This window comes from Molothrus aeneus, chromosome 1 (genome assembly GCF_037042795.1).
Source record: "Molothrus aeneus isolate 106 chromosome 1, BPBGC_Maene_1.0, whole genome shotgun sequence".
NCBI classification, from domain to species: Eukaryota; Metazoa; Chordata; class Aves; order Passeriformes; family Icteridae; genus Molothrus; species Molothrus aeneus.
Genome location: NC_089646.1, coordinates 122,458,282 through 122,477,306, shown reverse-complemented (window position 1 = coordinate 122,477,306; position 19,025 = coordinate 122,458,282). Strand labels below are relative to the sequence as shown.

Sequence of the window (19,025 nt, the reverse complement as noted above, 5' to 3'; positions counted from 1 at the left end):
GTAAGTACTTTAAGTTAAAGTATGAGATGCACCTAGAGGGGTAATACATTGAGTTTAATAGGAAGACAGTTAATAACCTTTTTTCATCCTCATGCACTATCAATCATGGCTGTCACCAGTCTGCTGAATCAAAGCAAAAGTGTTCTTCACAGATGACTGATTAGAAACGCAAAATCACAAGATCCATCTTCATGGTCACTTTTATTATAGTCATTTTTAAACTGACAGCAACCTGCTCAGTTTCAGCAGACTGGGCATCACAAATAGTGTCACTCAGTGCAGCTAAGCATGAGAAGATGTTGGCTGGATTATACTTAAAAATAATTAGGCCCAAAGCCTTTTGTGGAAGCAAGAAAAAGGATTTTTGTGGTTCTAGCCCCATCTTTTCAACACCAGCAGTAGCCTATGCTTTTACATTAGGTTACTATTGGAAAATATTTTCATTCTTCCACTTCAAGTGAATAAATCAGTTCTGGTGGCCCTTGGACACCTTTTGTTGGTAATGTAACCAGTGAGTTTTGATAGAAGCCCCTATAAGCAGAGGCTTAACATTGCATACTGCTATTGTACAGTGCTGTGATGAACTGCTAGTTTCCAGCCTTCTGAGGAATATTACAAAAGCTAATTACCTTGTTAACTAGATTTGTTTCAATAACACTGTCTCCTGTTCAAATAAAATAGTGAACAGTTCAATGGTTTAAGGTTATTTATAAATTGAATGGGCTTCAGCAAATTTAAAATCAAAATGGTGTAGGTGAGAGGGGGAGGGAGAGAAAGGGAGAGAAGGAACACTGGTACTGCAAGTTGTGATCTGTTCTTGTGTGTTTCTGGAATACAGTGAAATCTAATGTAAGTAAAGGTATTAAGTAACGCTGAAAAATGAAAGCTGGTTTGTTTGGAGGTTTTTTGTTTGATTATTTTTGGTTTTTTTTAAGAAATATAAATTGCTATTGCCTCTAAAGGGTGCTTTTCCTGTGTGAAAACTGTAAGATTGGTTCCTTAACGTAAATAAAATCCTTTCCCTCTACTTAACGCTGCTTAACATGAGTAAGAAAATAATAGATTCTGATTTGGAATTTTGATTCAAGGACTGTTGGAGTGAGAAGACAGCCAAGACTAATTCCCTCAAAACTCTTCAAAATCTTTACTGGTTTTTAAAACCTAAATTCCACTTCATCTTGTGAACACAAAATAACATATTGCACCAGCTGAGCATTGTTTCAGAATTGTCTTTAGAATTGCAGTGAAATTGTGCATCTGGTTTGCCACTTAACTTTAACCCCCAAAAGGTAGTCTTAATAGCGAGCCTGGTTTGTGTAGCTGTGATTCCTTTAATACAGCTCATAGGACTCTAAGCTCTGTATATCTAAAACTTTCCTTTAAAACACGTTTGGTAACTCTGAGGCATTTCAGTGGGCTGCAGTGTCAGACCTTTCTTGCAGTGCCCCTTCCCATCCTTCTCTCAAACTGGAGGGCAGGACTTTGGTCAAGTAGGGCTCTTCCAAAAGGAAATGCTCTTCATTTCCACCCTCAGACCTCACTCTCGCTTTTAGCACCTGGCTATAAACACACACACACACACAGAGTCAGTGGTGACTGACTTACACTCAGTGGTGACTGACTTACACTCAGTGATGATGAATCTTTGCCTACACAGGCATGCAAACACACAAAGAACATGCCACATACGTGTTTTTAACACTGGCACACAATCACTGCTGCTTGGAGAGGTATGCTGAAACACAGATACCAAGCTAATCATGTCAGGAGAATATCTTTATTTAAAGTATCTTTAATAGTTTCATAATATTTCCAGGTACTAAAGAGACTGAAGAAGGAAAGCAGGAAGCAAAGTAGGCAGTTTTATGTCCAGTTGAGATTCACACATGCTCTGCAAACAGTTTGATTTCCCTCTTTACCTCAGTTAATGTTTATCTTAAGGATATAATTAGCATTGATAATATGGTCCCATATAGAAACTCCATGTTTTTTGAAGTGGTTTTAACATGCATCTCTATTTTCTGATGAAAAATTGATACACTAATGCTGACTGACATCTGTCTAAAAATCAGAGGCTAAGTATGTCTGAATTTAAATTTCTGAGCATTAATCAAAACCTAATCAAGCAAAGAAACTAGCAATGCCTACTGATAAATATTATAATCATATTTTAATAATTATGCTTTCAGGGGAGCAACAATATTTTTCCCTATTAGATATTTTAAGTACTATATTCTAGACATAAATGGCTAAACAAAGTTGGCTGTAAATTATTCCTGTGCACTTTTCTGTATAGTAAGAACATATTCCAAAGAAATCCTGAGATCTGGAAGTAAAACTATCTGCACTAACAAGAAAATAATGGGCTACAAATGCTTTCTAATTTCAGGTACAAAAGTTGTTCTTTCTCCTAGATATAAAATAATACTGATCTACTTTCTATGTTTGCTTTCTACCCAGTTACCATATTAAGACAGTATGGGAAAGGTGATCACTGTAGCTTAATTTAAGCACATAGTAAATCCACGCATCTCAAAAAAATGAGCTTAAAAGGATGAGGAATGGTAAGAAATTTTGCGGGTTTTTTTCCTTTTACAATGAAAGGAGACACAGGTGATAATTACTAAGATATTTTTATTACCTTAAGAAAACAGCTACATCAAACTGTCTTTGTAAACTTTTGTAATGCATATGTTGTTTTACTCTATGTGCTGCATCTTCCCTAGAATGTGGAATACAATAAACCATATAGAATAAATATGGTTTATTGTATGCTTATTTCTTGTCAGTACACTTGCTTATCCAGAATATTTATTACATATTAGTATATAGAACAGTTAACTTTAAAAGGGTAAGATTTTTAGAAATTAACTTTGAATTAACTATTTTTCCAACTACAGTTCTACCTATCAATCCTTATAAGACATGACTGAAGTAAGTACAAACAGTATTGAGGAAATGTTGCAGTAGAACAACTGAAACATGTTTAAGTACTGATTGCATATAAGTATCTTGTAAGATTTACCAAGATGCAATTTATATAACAAATAAGTAAAGGAATTTACATCTACTTTAGTGATTACTAATGTAATTGGTGGGAAAAAATACTTAATATGTAGGCACATGCACAGAAGACAGCAGCTGAAATAGAGCATAACTTTTATCTCAAAAAAGCAGATCTACCCAAGTAAATAGTCCAAAGAGTCCCTGGAAGGTTTCTCTTTCCAAGTACACTTATCATAAGCATATATAGACCCATGAAAAGTACCCATCAAATCCTCCAACAGCAAAGCAGAGCACTGCAGACAAGAACACTAGGAATTCTCTTACCACACCTGCCTTTTTGCTGCTTGAATATGCAGCTATTTCTGACCTCGCTGCTTTTTAATTTTTTTCCCTTTGGTTTCTGAAATATTTCTTGTAGAAACTTAAAAGGAGGAAAAAGCTTTTCTATGAGCATCAGGTTGCAATAAATGTGTGTATGTGAGAGAGAGTGTGTGTGCATACAAAGATGTATCAGGAAGGCCAGACTGGTCATCTTTCAGCATCTGTCTCCTACCTGGGGCTCAGAACCTCGGCTTTGAAGGGAAAAGAGCAGAAAGCAGAGGTCATGCAAAACATTTCTACTTATATATTCAAATTACCAGTATTTAAGATGAAGATATTGTCTGATATCAATATTCCCAGTTGCTCACTAGGCAGACAATTTTTCCCTCCTCTCAAAAGGTATCGGTATCAGTACCTCCGTGTATCAGTAAGTCCAGATGATTGCTGATCGGAACTTAAAAAGGATTCTGCATTTTTCCTCTGCACTTTCTAAAATATTGACCACATAATGTGAAGTGGGGATTTCTTTTTGTTGTCTTTTTATTAATCTTTTTATTTTTATCTTTATACTCCCAGACCTCTTTTTATTTTCTGACACCTGCAAAATATAATAGTCACAAATCCTTGCAGGTTGTCTTTGAATTTATGCTTTATAAGAGCAACACTTTATAGGAAAGATGTAAATACTTCTTTGTCAAATATGCCAAAACCAAGTATTTTTCTTCCAACAATTAGAAACAATACCTATTTATTTACTACTGCTGAAGGGTGCACATAGAAGTTTTAATATAAACATCAAGGATATGCTGAATACAGTAAAACAAATGTGCATATTACAGATTGAAAACAAGAGAAGAGCTGTCTATTTCTCAAGTAACAGATTTAGGGATAAGCACATATACTTTATTTTTCATCTATCTTTTATCTGCAGTCTAAATCATAGTTTAGATCATAGTCTGTTAGGCTAAAAGGAAAAGATTATTTTTGTACAAATGTCCATCTAGGATTTGGAACCCTGCTGTGGAATGCAAAAGGGGTAAAAAAAATCCCCCAAATTTCTTTGAATAATTTAGGTGCTACAGTATCATTTTTTTTTTTTTAATATTTGATCTTTCTCTGTATCTGTATTTAGGCCCTGTTTTCATTTTTGTAAAGTACAGGTTTTCCTTTTTTGTAAGCTGTTCTCCCATAGTGCATCTTAGTTTAATTCATTCTTAGCAAAAGAAACACCCAGGTTCAATCTGGAGACCTCCTTCCAACATAATTTAGCTGGACCTTTTCTTAGTAAAGGTTCTCTGGTTTTCATTTTCACTTCATATTCTCAAATAAAAGATCCTTTGTTGTCTACCATTTGATTGGACTTAATGAAAAACACTCCATTTTAACTTAACAGTATTTCCCTTTGAATTTATTATATTTAAGAACACTGTCAAAAATCAAGCATTTAATCTCAGGTTTTTATACTTAGAATTATATTGCTATCATATGGTTCAATGAGGTGATGTAGAAAATATATTGAATAGATTTCAAAAAGAAAAGTGAAAAACTAGCCTCATTTTAATATGAAACTAAATACTATGGCTAATGTGCAGATTGGGTATGGTAGTTGACTTTAAAGACTAACATGTGACAGGGTGCCAACAGCTGAATTGTGCAGTATTGACTAAATGAGGTTCACTGATTTGTATTGAGGCTAATATCTTCTTTAAACAATTCCGTGTAAATTGTGCGTATAAAGTCATTGGAAGCTATTTCTCAGGACAGCCTCGCTGGCTAGCTACCTGCTGGAGTGAGGAAGATAATCAATAGAAAGAAATAGAGCTGAGCATGAGACTAGGAAGCTTCAGAGCAGTTAGTGCTGATAAAAGTAGATGATGTCAATATTTGGGAATAACACAACTCTAGGATAACAGACAAAAGAGAAGTGCATATGTTGTAGAGTGTTCAAACAGGGGCAGAATTAATGCATAAGTGGCAGATGTTGCCCCAGGCTGCAAAAAGACATTATTTATTCCAGCTATTGTTAAATTCCTAGCTATACACCACTGCTCTATATAGTATATTAAAATTATATCAGGCAATAAGGGAGCTGGAGTACTTTTTACATGAGTCAAAATTCTCAGATATAAAGAGGCTGATGCACTCTGTTAACACAGAGCATTTTCCACACATCTCCTTGACCTCATAAGGACAAGCCTGTGTCAGAAGAGAATCTTGCAAAAACAGTGCTCAGTGGTCTTTAATTAAATGAATATTTAAAACTAAGATTTAAAAGAGTAACAAATGCAAAATTTAATGGCACATTTTACCAGAAATCAATTCTTTGCTTGTAAAGATGTTGACATCCTTGAGTCCACCCTCTTCACCCTCCCTTTTCTTGTGTTTAAGTATTATTGAAACAAAAAATTCCCAATGCTCATTCAAATTTATAATATGGTGAATGTTTTTAGCCATGGTGTCTTTATTGGTAGTGAAATATTGGTATATTTTTTGCTAATTTAATAGTAGAAATCAGTTTTCCTCTTGCTGTCAGGCGATGAATTTTTGTTCTTCTATGCTGATCTCTCTGTTGATGTATTATGACATAGTCTGTCAACATGAACAGATACGTGAAAGGGAGATTGGGTGACTGAGACATGCAACCTGAATATGGCTCCTCTTCAATTTTAAGTGTATTATCATGTTTGGATACAGTCAGTAGAAATGTAAGCTTTTTTTTTTCCTCTAAAGAAAGCTATTATTTTGAGGTAATTCAGGCAAAAGCAAAACAGGTGGACTATGACAAGGTCCTAAAAGAGGAATGAATGAGGTAACTCCAAAACATATGCACGTGAACGTAAAAAACTTTCACTTCTAAGTTATAGCCCCTTAAACCTAGCATTTGCAAAACACAAAAGTTTTTGTGTAAGAAGAACCAATCCAGGCTTATCTGATTATTAAATGTTGCTATCTTTTCTTTAAAAAAAAATTAAATAATTCCACAAGCTTTACATGGTTTGTTGTCACAGATGTTTTTATTGTTTGGTGTTAGATATCTGGATTACATCAAGTAGGTGATTACTATGTCAGCTAAAAAGGTCAAGTTCCCTACTTTTTATTTCAAATCATCATAAAGAAACCTTTCTATAATGACACACTTGTCTATACTGTAGATCTCCCTCTACTCATTTTAAAAAAAGCTTCTATCTGATACATTGCTTAACACGAGAGAATTTCATATTTTGATAGTTAATAGTGTCAATATTCATTCTTGAGAGATACCTGTGTACTGAAATAATTATTTTTTTCAAAGAAAATTTCTTATCAAAAGATCATATTTTATCATTAAAAATACACGATTTATTGCAATAAAATTATTAGAGCGATGTGCCATAAAAACCTTCTTAGATATTTTTTTCAGGTTGCTATTCTTAAGTTGTCTGACGTTGCACCATTCCATCTTAAAATTACAAGAATTCATAAGGTTTCTGTCTAATACCTAACTCTAAGGAAATCTTCATTTCAAATAAGCATGCATTTTGATTTGGGACATAGTCAAAAATCTTTAAAGATATATACATCAACTAATTTGTTAATCTTGTGCCACTTTTAGCATTTGTCACACATATAGACCAGGAAATTGGCTCCATCTCATTCTAGCTCTGTGTTGAATTAAAAACCTCTACTGCAAAGAAGAGCATGATGTGGGGAAAGAATAAATTTAGTTCTTTCCTTAGTAATGCACATATATTTCCATACATTTCACATCCTAAGGGAGCCTGTGAATGCATTCAATAAATATAAAACTGTAATTCCAGGAAAAGAGAATTTTTGTATTACAAATTTCAGATAGTACTTTGTTCTTAAAAGATCTGAAATTACAAACGTCATTATGTTTTTTATTCTTTTACAAAATACAGGCTAGAGAAAAAAAATGGAGAGGCATTGAATTTTAGGGTCATCAGTATTTCTGAGGGTATTAGTTGACTTGGAACAAAAAATATATATTCTACAACGGCACTTGTAAATTAAGAAAATTGTGTCCAGCCCAACTAGTTCTACCTTATGTATGCTGAAATCAAAATCATATATGTAAGCATTTATATCAAACTATTGCCTATCTTCACCTTATATATTAAGATCAGTGAAAAGAGCAGTTTATGGATAAAGGGCAATAATAAAGGGGTAGCCTTTAAACATGATTAGTTGGTGTCTATTAAAGATGTGTTAAAATGAAATATATACTGCAGGTGAAGGAAATTACTAAGTCCTTCTAGGATGATGGACTTACTATATGTGTATTTCACTATCCCTTTAAAATATTTGTGAATTTGACTGCATTCTGAGGAGACAGAGCAATGTGGTAGATTTATGAGGGTCTGACGGAAACAGGGCTAGGAAAGATTATGGCATACTTGTTTAGAAAAACTGAGAACTGGAGGGTCCTGATTTACACTGACATATATCTAGATGAAACTATAGTTTGCAAATTGCCTAGAGGAGTTATCCTTTATTAAGTGTTTGATGGGTACAGAAATCTACCTATCTATTCTATAACAGTCTAGGAATACCAACACAATATTTGCAAATACAATTTCAATATTTTTAGATTTTCTTAAATATTTTCATTTTTATGGTCACCTCACCCAACCGTGCGCTGAGCTCCCAGAAGTACCTAACAACCCATATGGTTAGAGTTTTGTTGCATTATTTTGAATTCTTGAGATAGCATTGTGCTGAAATGTTCCCTGCACTGCAGGAGTAGAAGAGATCAAACCACAACTTAGGCACTTTTTACCTTTTTTAACAGCTTACCAACATATTTGACACTTTCTGCATCTTAACATTTAGAAAAAGATGTTAAAAATCCCAACGTTCACAATTAATGCACTTCCAAAGGCTTTCAAGTTCGTGACTTCACTGTGATGCCACTACATATGTTTAGTTTGAAATTAAGCAAGGAGTAACAGACAAAGCATGCAGTTTTACCAAGCACTGTAAGATTTCTTGCAAAGAAAGCCTGAAAGACGGGTAAGTTTTCTACTCAGATCAACTTTCCTCATTTTATTCTGACTGATACAAGGTAGATGACTTGTCTAGGAGGAGGAGGTGGGGGGCAGGTTAGCTTTGCACAATAATTTTTGGTACATTAACTCCTCTTCCTTGAGGAGATGTTACTTTTTAATCTTATTTTAAATCATTATTATCATAGGGAAAATCTGTATTAGTCACTACAATCCTAGTCATATTTTATTAATGCAATTAAAATTGATGTTTACTGATGCTTTAGCAACAAAATGATGAATTTAATATCAACTTAACAATGGATGATGATATGCATCCAAGTTCTGTCAGCATTTTTTCAAGCCAGGTGAATGCATTCTACAAATATTAGGCAATATTTTGCATAACAATCCACCTATTAAACGGGAAGTTTTGTCAAGCATGTATATGCAGTTGGTCACCAATATATATATATATATATATATATATATATATATATATATATTTCCCACAAAAATGTGGAAACAGGATTAGAATATTTTAAAGAGTTCACAGGCTTCTAATAATGACATAGTACACATTATCGGTTAGTGTAAGCTTTTGATCAGCAATAGAGAAAATAAAGTTTATGACCAGATAACTATTTATACTTTCATTATGAATATATGTTCTGTGCATTGATAGCTTTAACAAAGTTTTTCTAGTGTTGTACCATTGTATGAAGAGCTGTACATTTGTGATAAGCCACATGCCCTGACCCATTTTCATCAGTAACTTGCATGGTTTTCTTAAATCATTAACTTATCAGATCTGGGTAGGGATGTCTGGATCTTTCTGGATGTTTGTATAGTGCCTAGCATAATATAATGTGTACTGGAATATAAGGAAATAATTGGCACTTGTTAGTTATAAGCAGCACTTGTTAGCATAGGCTTTCTAGCATGCCAACAAGCAATTAACCTCAGCATCAGTCAATCACCTTTTCCTAGTTAACTCTCATTACACTTTGAGGACAGCTGCCATCTTCTCGTGGAAAAATACATGTAACTGTGCCCCTGACTGTCATGCGACTTTCAGACCAGTGTAACTTTATTCTATCCAAAAGAATTAGAGCTTTCTAAATAGTAGGGTAATCAAGAAAATTATTTTTCTTCCATGACTGTAAATTAGGAGTAAGTGCACCTAATTCATTGGTGCTGCATCTGTTTAAAACTGTGGCACCGAAATTGGAATCAATCTTTTCTTTCTGTACCTAAGAGGTGAAAGTGTAGTACTGTACATAAGTCAATCAATGCAATGATGTTGCTTAGCAATGTAAATGCAAAAGAGTAGATTGCTGATGCCAAGAAATTTGCACCCACATATTGCACCTGTCAGTAAATGGGAGTTTGCATTGCAACTGCACTGCAGTGTGGAATTATTGCCTTAATTAGAGACTTCTTCATCTCTATTAGGTATGCCTGAAAAGACAATATGGTGAGGTTTTCTTATCAGCTCATCATTGCTATGGATGGCAGGAGTAACTGGTTTTGTTTGTTTTTACTCTTTTTGCTTGTTTTTTTGGTTGTTTTTTTTTAAAAAACAGCAAACACTTCAATTTTTGGTAGGAGTAGATGACCAGAAGAGAATTTCTGTGTGCTATTTGTGTAGAAGAGAGCGGTTGACGGTGGGTTAATAAAACTGTTTATTCCCATTTCCCTACACGTAAGCGTGATTTTCTTGGAAGAAAGGTATGGAAGAGCTGAACTGTGATTTAAAGCACATCATTTCATTTCAATAGCAGGAAGCAACTTCCATAAATGACAACTTTTTTTCTTTTGATAACTCCAGTAAAATACAGAGATGACACCTGTATGAAGCATTATTTTTAGAAAGAGGGACTGGGACACTTCTTCTCCCTTGACTATCAAAATGACATATAAATATCATTTCTTTTACTTTTTCTGTGAGTTTTGTGACTTGTGCCTTGGTGTGTGACTGCGATGTGCTTTTTTTGTTGACAGATGTGAATAAGGTATAGAGAGCACTAAATAAAAGCTGCCTGGTCCAAATAGGCAGCAATATGCAGCACAACTTAAGGAAAAACAAACAAAAAATCCAAACCAAACCAAAAACCTCAACCAATAACAAAAACTCCCCACAAAAGAAAACCAAACCCAACCAACCAATAAAGCACAAAAAAAAAAAAAAAAAAAAAAAAAAAGAAAATAAAAATAAAAATAAAATAAAATAAAAGAGATTCACTGTAGACTTATTTCTTCCTGGTCAGTACATTAGGGAATAAACTGAAAAATATGGAGTATTTTTCCAGTGAGTGATGAAAACAAAAGAAGGAGAAAGTTGAGGCCTGTAAGGTATTTTAATTTAAGAGTTTTACATATTCTATTCTGAATAAATCTTTCAATTATGAATCGCAGTCTATCCAGCTTAGGTAAGAAAACCGTAGAATAAGAGTTTCTTTTTTGTTTTACAGAACTTTAGCTATTATTGCTTAACATTTTCCGTGTTTTGCTGACTGAAATTCTTTGGGGAATGTTTAAAGAATGGACTTTTTAGTGGATTTCTTTGGGGTATTCTTTTCAAATAGTTACTCTTGAAATCATCCTGAGGCATCTTTGGATCTTAAGTCACTTTATACTGTATTAAGTCACCGTCTAAAGTTCCTACTAGCAGCTGGGAATTACCTTAGTGATATTAGACACTTTTCAAATATAAGATCATCTATTGGTGAAAAAGTTCTATGATAGCAAAATATAACTAGGTTTAACTTGGTTGTTGATAATATGTTTTCTTCTAACTGTATCTTTGTTATCTCTAAGGGAGTTAACAATCATAAAATTTGCATCTTGCCCTAAGCATCTGATTGCTGTATTTGGTACCAGAACTTACAATCCCAGAGCAATCCCTACCCTCTTTGACGAGTCACATACTTGCATTTGTTGGGTACACCCTGGCTGGGTTGGGTGAGGAAGTGGCCCCACAAGCAGCTTCACTGGCAGCTCTGAAGGAGCAGTAACCTCCATCTGGGCTGTGACATTAAGCTAGAACAGACTGAAACTGCTTCCTTTAGTAGCTGGCACTGTTATGCTAGAAAGCATAGCCAGGCTGTACTTATACAAAATATAAACTCATGCCAATGCAGGAACACAAGATACTCCAGGATCATGAAACAACTGTTTCTTCTTTAAATGTTACATAAACCTCATGGTACAACTGTGGTAGAATAGGAAGCTATAGGAAGCTATTTTTCATGTGTAACTATTATGTGCCTCAGGAGAGCAAAATGTTTTTCACTATATTTTTGCTTAAACTATTAAGGACACCACTGGAAAAGTTCTTAAAAGGAAACTGGATTATTTGGATTAAAATATTTTTAGTAGTCTGAGAATTATGTAAGAACATGAAGAAATGTGAAGGGAAGCAGAACCATGTAAAGCAGAAGGGAGTGTACTCACTGGTAAAAATGAGGTGAGAAAATGTTATGTTTTGGTATAAAACATGTTTCCTGGTAGTACTTTTGCTGAAATCAGCATTATGAAGCAGACCTATGATGATAATTAGTTATGTAAACTCATAATGCAAACTTGCAGTGTGTTGCAAGTCTGGTAAATTTGTTAACTTTGTTTTTTTTAGACTAGACTTTGCTCATATTTAAAATGATAGATACAGGGAGAATAGGACAATTCTTTCTTTGTTTTGACTCAATAACTGTTCTATTGCCTTTTTGCCTGGTGAGTTAGAGAATCATTTTGGCCATTTAACATGTATCTCCAGAATGTTCATGTAGTGCAACATAGTTTTGCCTCTTGGTTATTAAGACCAGCCGCCATAAAAATCCATTTTAACTGGTGACTTAAGACATGTTTCCTTGTCAATAAACATGAATTTGTAGCCTTGGTCATCTCTGATGACTAAAATATATGGTTGCAAAACATGAAATGGTATTAATTATTCAGTCTAAGTGCTCTATTCTGATACTTTTTTGTACTTACACACACATTTTCTTTTCCTAGGTATCTTTTTAGTGCTGAAATGGACACACTAATTGTGAACCACGTGGTAAGGAGCTCCTTCTAAAATATGCAGTAGCACATTTACTGGAATTTAACAGGCTGTGTACTTTAAAGCCTCTCCTGCCTGTAATCATGTGAACAAACCTTGCAAGTCACAGTGCCAGCTCGAGATGCAGCACAGCACAGAACTGCAGCCCTGGAACAGCCCCCACCACTGGCAAGGGACAGAAAGGAGACGCTGACCTGCAACGGGACCAGAGACCTCGCTACCAGGATTTGCTCACGGTTTTGCTTCTGGCAACTCACATTTCCATTTTTCTCAAAGCTTCTACATCTGTGTCATCAGACAAAGCCCCACGAGTGGTGGCAGAGCAAACTGTACCCTTCATTTTCAAGTTCGAAGAGAAAAAATTATTTACATGTTTAAATCCCAGAACTGGCTGTCCAGAGGTCACTCTTTGTTGGCCACTGCTATGAACCATTAAGGCTTCCCAAAACTCAAAAAGAAATGGGACATAGTCAGGGGCAGAAAAATCTCATTGTTTAAAATTTCCTTAAATTCTATTTCATTGTATTATATGATTTTTGTCCTACCACAGGTATATGAAAGATGGGATGTTTCTATCATTGCTTGCATGAATGACTACTTAAATTGACTGTCAGAGCTTGCAGGACCAATCTTTGACCCTTCTTAAGTTTGTTTTAAACTGAAGGAAATTATCTTTTAATTGATTAGGACTTTAGGCTATTTTTAAAGGAAAATTATTGATTCATGCAATGAATTGTACTGCTTAATCAGCCTTCCACCTCAGTATTTATATATATTTTGGTTACAAATTTAGATAAATGTTTAACTATGTGTTTTAATGCTGGCCTGCCTTTTTTTTCCCCTTTCCTGTTTAAGACAGGTTTTTCTGAATCAAACCCTTGAATTTAGTGACAATTAGTACAATTTCCAGACACATCAGCAAGACTTTCTGTACTAAGTGTGGGAATGTAGATGTTAAGAGGAAGCACAAGTAATGACTTTTTTTCCATTCACAAAGGAAGCACTAAGACATTAAGGTTACTCAACAGAAATTAATAAATGCAGCCTGGGAAGTTATTATTTTTCCAAACTGTGAGAAGATCTCTGAAATAATAAAGACAAAATACAACAAAAACCTGGAGAAACTGTCTAATTTTCTTAAAAAAATAATAGGAAACAAAAAAAGGCATTTCACAGTGAAGAAAATCTTCAGGCAGGGGAAAAAAAGATTTGTTTGGCAGAGTGTTAGGGTCACTTGAAAGAAAAATTCAGGGCCTGTTCTTTGCTGCTACTTCAGAAGTGTGTTGGGCATTTAATCTTATTTGCCCTGTCTGCAAATAGAAGATGATAATGCCCTTTTTGCAGTGTTGTACAGTCTCTAGAAGTTTCACAATGAAAAAGGGAAGCATTTCATAGGGTATTTAAAATTGCCTGTTGGACCTCATGTTTTTAAAATAAAAGTTTAGACTACACGTCCTGGACGAGATGGGTCTCTAGGGCAGTGCAGGCAATGTTTAAGTGGGGTATTTTTTTGTTTCACTTTTTTTTTTTTTGTTTTATTTTTTAAACTGTTTAATGGACTGATTTTTGGTATCCTCTCTGGAACATACAGGTCTCTGGAGACTGATAGAAATGAGGTTTGCTGGGAATAAAAGAGGCTTCTTTAGGAGATCCCATCATCATCAGAATTCTGTCATCATCACAAAAACTTGAAATTAGTATGGCCCATATCTTAGTATTTCAGCTTCTAAACTTTCAGCAACATTTTGTCTGGCTAACATCTTAAATGCCATGGCTTTCCTATTAGATAAGCAGGCTGATTTCATTACTATTTCTTGACAGAACAAGATTAAAAAAAAAAAAAAAGACTTGTGAATCTCCTGTAGAGAATTTTGGTGACAGAAACAGAACTGCTGTTATATGGCTGTACATATTTTATGATACAGAAAAGGAAATTAACAGGAAATTAGTAGAATTTCTACAGGAATCTTTAGAAAATCTATGTAAATATAAACTACAACAAGCAAATGGCATCTCCACAGTTTATTCTGGCAGTACTAATCACGTTTATTCTGACAACGGGCAAGGAGTGTGCCCAGGGTGGTGTCTCCTGACCCCTGCCCCATGTTGCCAGCCTTTAGCTCTGCTCTAGTGTGGCTGTTGTCACCACAGAGCTATGCAATGGGGCTGTGCAGTTTTGTCCTCTGGCATATCCCATATCTTGACCCTGAGTGTAGCCCCATGCTCTTGCAGTCATTCTTGAAATGTGTTCTGGCCTGGAGCAAAGGCCCAAGTTTATAGGGCCAGAGACGTAGGAAGCCCCACAATTTGACTCCTGTCTGAAACTTTCAGCATTTATGGTAGGAAAGGTAATTAACAAAGCAGATACAGAATTAAGATGCTTTATCATAATATCAAAAGCAAGAATGCAACATTTTTCTGTTTAGGTAATCAGTGAAGGGACAACAGTGTCTGTTACCTGCAATTTTGCCAGTGGTAAGTGCCAGCTAAGAGCTGAAGCACAGATGTATGAAATGCTTGTTATTTATCACTGACATGCTTACAAGATGCCACCAAATGTATCAGGCTCTACTATAATAGAAGAAACCATAATTACTTTGTGATAAAAATGGATATGTTATAATTGTTGGTGAATTAAAGACTCAAAAAGAGATTAACCTTTGATAACAATTTGTTATCTGTCTTTAATTAAATCCAGAGTGATTTAAATAAATAAGAGCATCTTTAGGGCTTATGTTTTAATTGTGAAAATGACTAATTTGTGCATGTCGTTATTTCAAGCTACCTTAACTGCATTACTTGCATAAGTTCAAGAAACAGAATTTCATTCCATCTGGAGATTATTTACTTTAATTAATCATACAGTCAAAAAACATAGAATTAAAAAAATAATTACTAAAAACCTGTTTGAACCTAATAGAGAAATTTAGGTGACTATATATGTCCATATGGAACCTGAAAATTTCAACACACTTCAAAAATGAATAGAGAAAACAGTCAGGGAGCTACAAATCCTGTTATTTCCTCAAAAAGTCTATTTTTGCTACTATTTCAACAGATTTATGTATAAAGAATAGATGTATATAAACTGCTTTTGAAGATATTTTTATTTTTTTTTTAAATTAATGTGTTATGTGTGCTACTGAGATGGAAGCTGTTTGCTTTCACTGCACTCTGGACCTCTGACCCAAGTTAAATACACAAGGAGACCTAGTATGTTAATTAAAGGATCAAAAAAAAGCTTCCAATTGGTTATATTGGTTATATTGGTTATAGGTCTGTCAGTGAAACATTTTTGGACTTAAGGAGATGTGTGACTCACCTGAGGACGAGGCATGTTAAATCATTTACAGGTTGGGCACTTTCCAAATCATGAGTGCTATCATTCTGATACCCTTAAAAACCACTAAGTTGACTTGCAGACCATTACCTTCTAGCAGGAAATTACTCAGAAGCCTCACTGGATCAGCAGCAAGCCTACAAGTGTACTTCTCTACAGTGGGACATGACCACCCTGTCTCCTGTCTTGGACATGAAAGCCATATGATAAATAATAATAACAATAACAAAACCAATAACAGTAATAAATATCTAATATTTAGCAAATAAAAAGTCTTAATAATTTGGTATCTATCTAATATACTAAAATTCAGAATTATTAATGCTGGCAAAAAGTAGCAGAGTGCATCCCAAAAAAGTGATTTTTGCTGTGTTGTTACAGATGTTACAACTATGCAAACAACAGGTTGCAATGCTATACTTTTAAAACTCCAGTGGTATGAAAATGTGCACATGTGCACAGCAGATCACTGGTTATTGCAGTAAAGGCAGTCTCTGCTTCTGCTATACATTTTCCCTGCTGATATGCTCTTTTTTTTTTTTTTGAGGTTGTCATATGGTATAACACTTTTACTACTTGACTCCTCCCACTTTTCTTCAAACCACATCCTGATTTTTGGCCTCAGAAACTAAACATATGCACAACTTACAGAACAACACATGATATTGTTTCTGTATAACATCATACCAGCTGGGATATAAATTCTTACAGACAATTTTATGTGAATGAAAAATACCTACATTAAGACATTTTCCATAGTTGTGCAATACATATCACAGTAGAGCATATGGTTTAGAGTCAGAGATCCTCACTTAGAATTACAAAAAAAAGTCTCAAGTCAGGCCACAGATCTTCAGACAGTGTAATTTTGAATAGATCATCCTAATTTATTTCTATTTTATTTCTTACTACTTCTATTCTGTTTTGGATTTCTGGAATCCAAACTCAGCTAGTTTGTGGGCATATTTAAGACCTTTAAATTTTATCTATTTCATTCATTTGGTATCAAGTCAAATAAAATTATCATTTAACTAAGGAATAGGTAATTTATGATGAAATTTTAACTTGTATCACGATTTGAAGATATGCCAATAGGCATGACTCCTCATTTTTGGGAAGTATATTTCATACATATTTTCATTAGTAAAAAACTATTTTTTTCTGATCTTTCAGTGCTGTTTGTTTATGTATGTATGTATGTATGCATGTATGAATTTATTTATTTATTTATTTGGGGCATGGTGGAAGTGGTTGGTTGGTTGTTACATTTCCCTTCAGGATAAAGAATCTGCGTGTGAGGCTTTTCTCCCACGATCTATAAACTTTAATCAAGTCATACTCAGCCCTCCTTTTTAATAATCAAAGACATTGAGTTTATGCTTTCACAGCAAATAATTTTCTTCTGCTCTTAAATGAATTTTAAATGCAATTTTGTGAAGTCTCCATTTTTTTCCCACCATTCTCATTAAAATATGGACAACAGATCCATGGGAATTATTCCAACAATTGCATCAGCATTCAAGGATTACATTCTCTGTTCATGCAGCTTCATGGTGGGAGCTCATGTTGGGTTGCTGATCCACCATGGCCCCTAAATCCTTGTAGAGTTGAGGCACTCCCTGTCACCGTACCCCATTTCTGGGGGGTGAAATCCATTTGTATTATGTTTAACTATGCATTCATGTCTCCTAAGATGCTCATTTCTTGCAATGGATCTAGCTGATAAAGAAATCTCTTCCTTGGTTTCATAACGATGTTCTCACTGAGGAATCTTTCTGCCATCCTCAGATCCTTAGCATAGTAGTTTGTACTTGCACCTCTGGGTCACTGCTGGGAATACTGAATAGCACTGGGCCTAGTAAAGGTGCCTGCTGGATACAATTAGAAACACTTCAATATAAATTTTCTTTTTAATGTATCCTTTAATGACCTGCTAGCCAGCTCTTGATTGAAATTGTCTACATTGATGCTATGTAGCAGAATTTTATTTTCTTAAGAAAATTATCTTGCAGCATTTACAAACTTTTATTATGCATTTATCAATTAAACAAAAAGAAGAAAAGCATCCAATGGACAGGTGAAAAAAATCTGTTTGCCACATATCAGACAAAACAGTCAGGATTAAAATTCTTCAATTTTCTCTCCACATATAACTTCATTTCAGAACATTTCATATATAAATAATACTGTACATCTTTCAGAACTGGAAGGATTCTGACTTGCCTGACATATCTATCTCAAAATGTGTAAGGGCTTTCTGAATTTATTGGAACCACCTCTGAGAAGCTTACAGGACAGATGCCAGACACTGGTGCATGCACTTTCCTCAGTTGTATTTAAGATGTTTTGCCAACAGTTTGTCTCTCAGATTATGGTTTATAATTTGCCACAAAACCCAAATTCATAAAATTAAATAAATATTCTTAATTAATTCTTAATCCACCTTTTGGCAGACATATCTTGTTTTCATTTCTTTCTGTAAAAGCAGCAACACTGCATCTATTATGTTGGCAGATAGAAGTACATCCAGAATCCTCCCAAAATTTTAGTATTGTCATAGTCTTCCTCCTTCTCACCCCCCAGTATTTAATGTGCCAGAAAGGTGTTTGCATTTTTCCAAGTAAAGAAAAAGGAGGGAGTAAACTTTAAAATGAGTCAACTAATTTAAAATGTCTCCCTTTCTTCCTCTGGACCCTTCTCTCTTCTGGAAGAATGTTCTGGTGAAATTTATTAGAAAGACATTTCCAAGCAGTTTATTCATTTTAAAGCAAATCTAAAGCTTTTGGATTTATTGGACTTTTCTGTCTTTGTGTAAGTTGAATATCACAGCTAATAGCACTGTAATAATTACATGTCATTTTCTTCATCCTCTTTGTGCACTGCCAATCTGCAAAGGTGTCTCATTTCACACATCATTTGTGACGTCCTCTGGTAATGCCACATATTTTGGGGAATAGCTGGTGAATGTAGTCATAAATCTCCATTTTGAGATGTCTAGTTCCAGATTCTGGACCCAATTCCATAATTATTCAAAGCACAGAGTTCTTGGTGAAGTCAATGGGCCAACAAGACCCATTGAGATCAGATCCCAAGAGAAGGAGTACAGGTTACTAAACTAAAGTTCAGGACTGTAGGGTTTCCCAGTCCTTCAGCCAGACTGCAGTGGCCACAGCCCAGTGTAGGAAAGAGGGTTCCCCTATTTGTCTCCAGCTAGTGACCCATGGGGTCACTGCAACAGGAGGGAATTGGGGCTGGTGTGGCACTCTGGACAGTCTGCCCACATTACGGACAGATAGCAAGCTATTCTGATGGT

At 34.8% G+C, this 19,025-nt stretch overlaps 1 long non-coding RNA gene across 1 annotated transcript in view; it reads left to right on the top strand.

Moving 5' to 3' along the window:
• Positions 1-15,126, top strand: part of LOC136565458 (uncharacterized) — a 28,759-nt gene extending 13,633 nt beyond the window's left edge. Inside the window, exon 2 of the long non-coding RNA XR_010784865.1 lies at positions 12,324-15,126. This is a non-coding gene — a long non-coding RNA (uncharacterized lncRNA). The remainder of the gene's footprint in view (positions 1-12,323) is intronic.
• Positions 15,127-19,025: the final 3,899 nt, after the last annotated feature.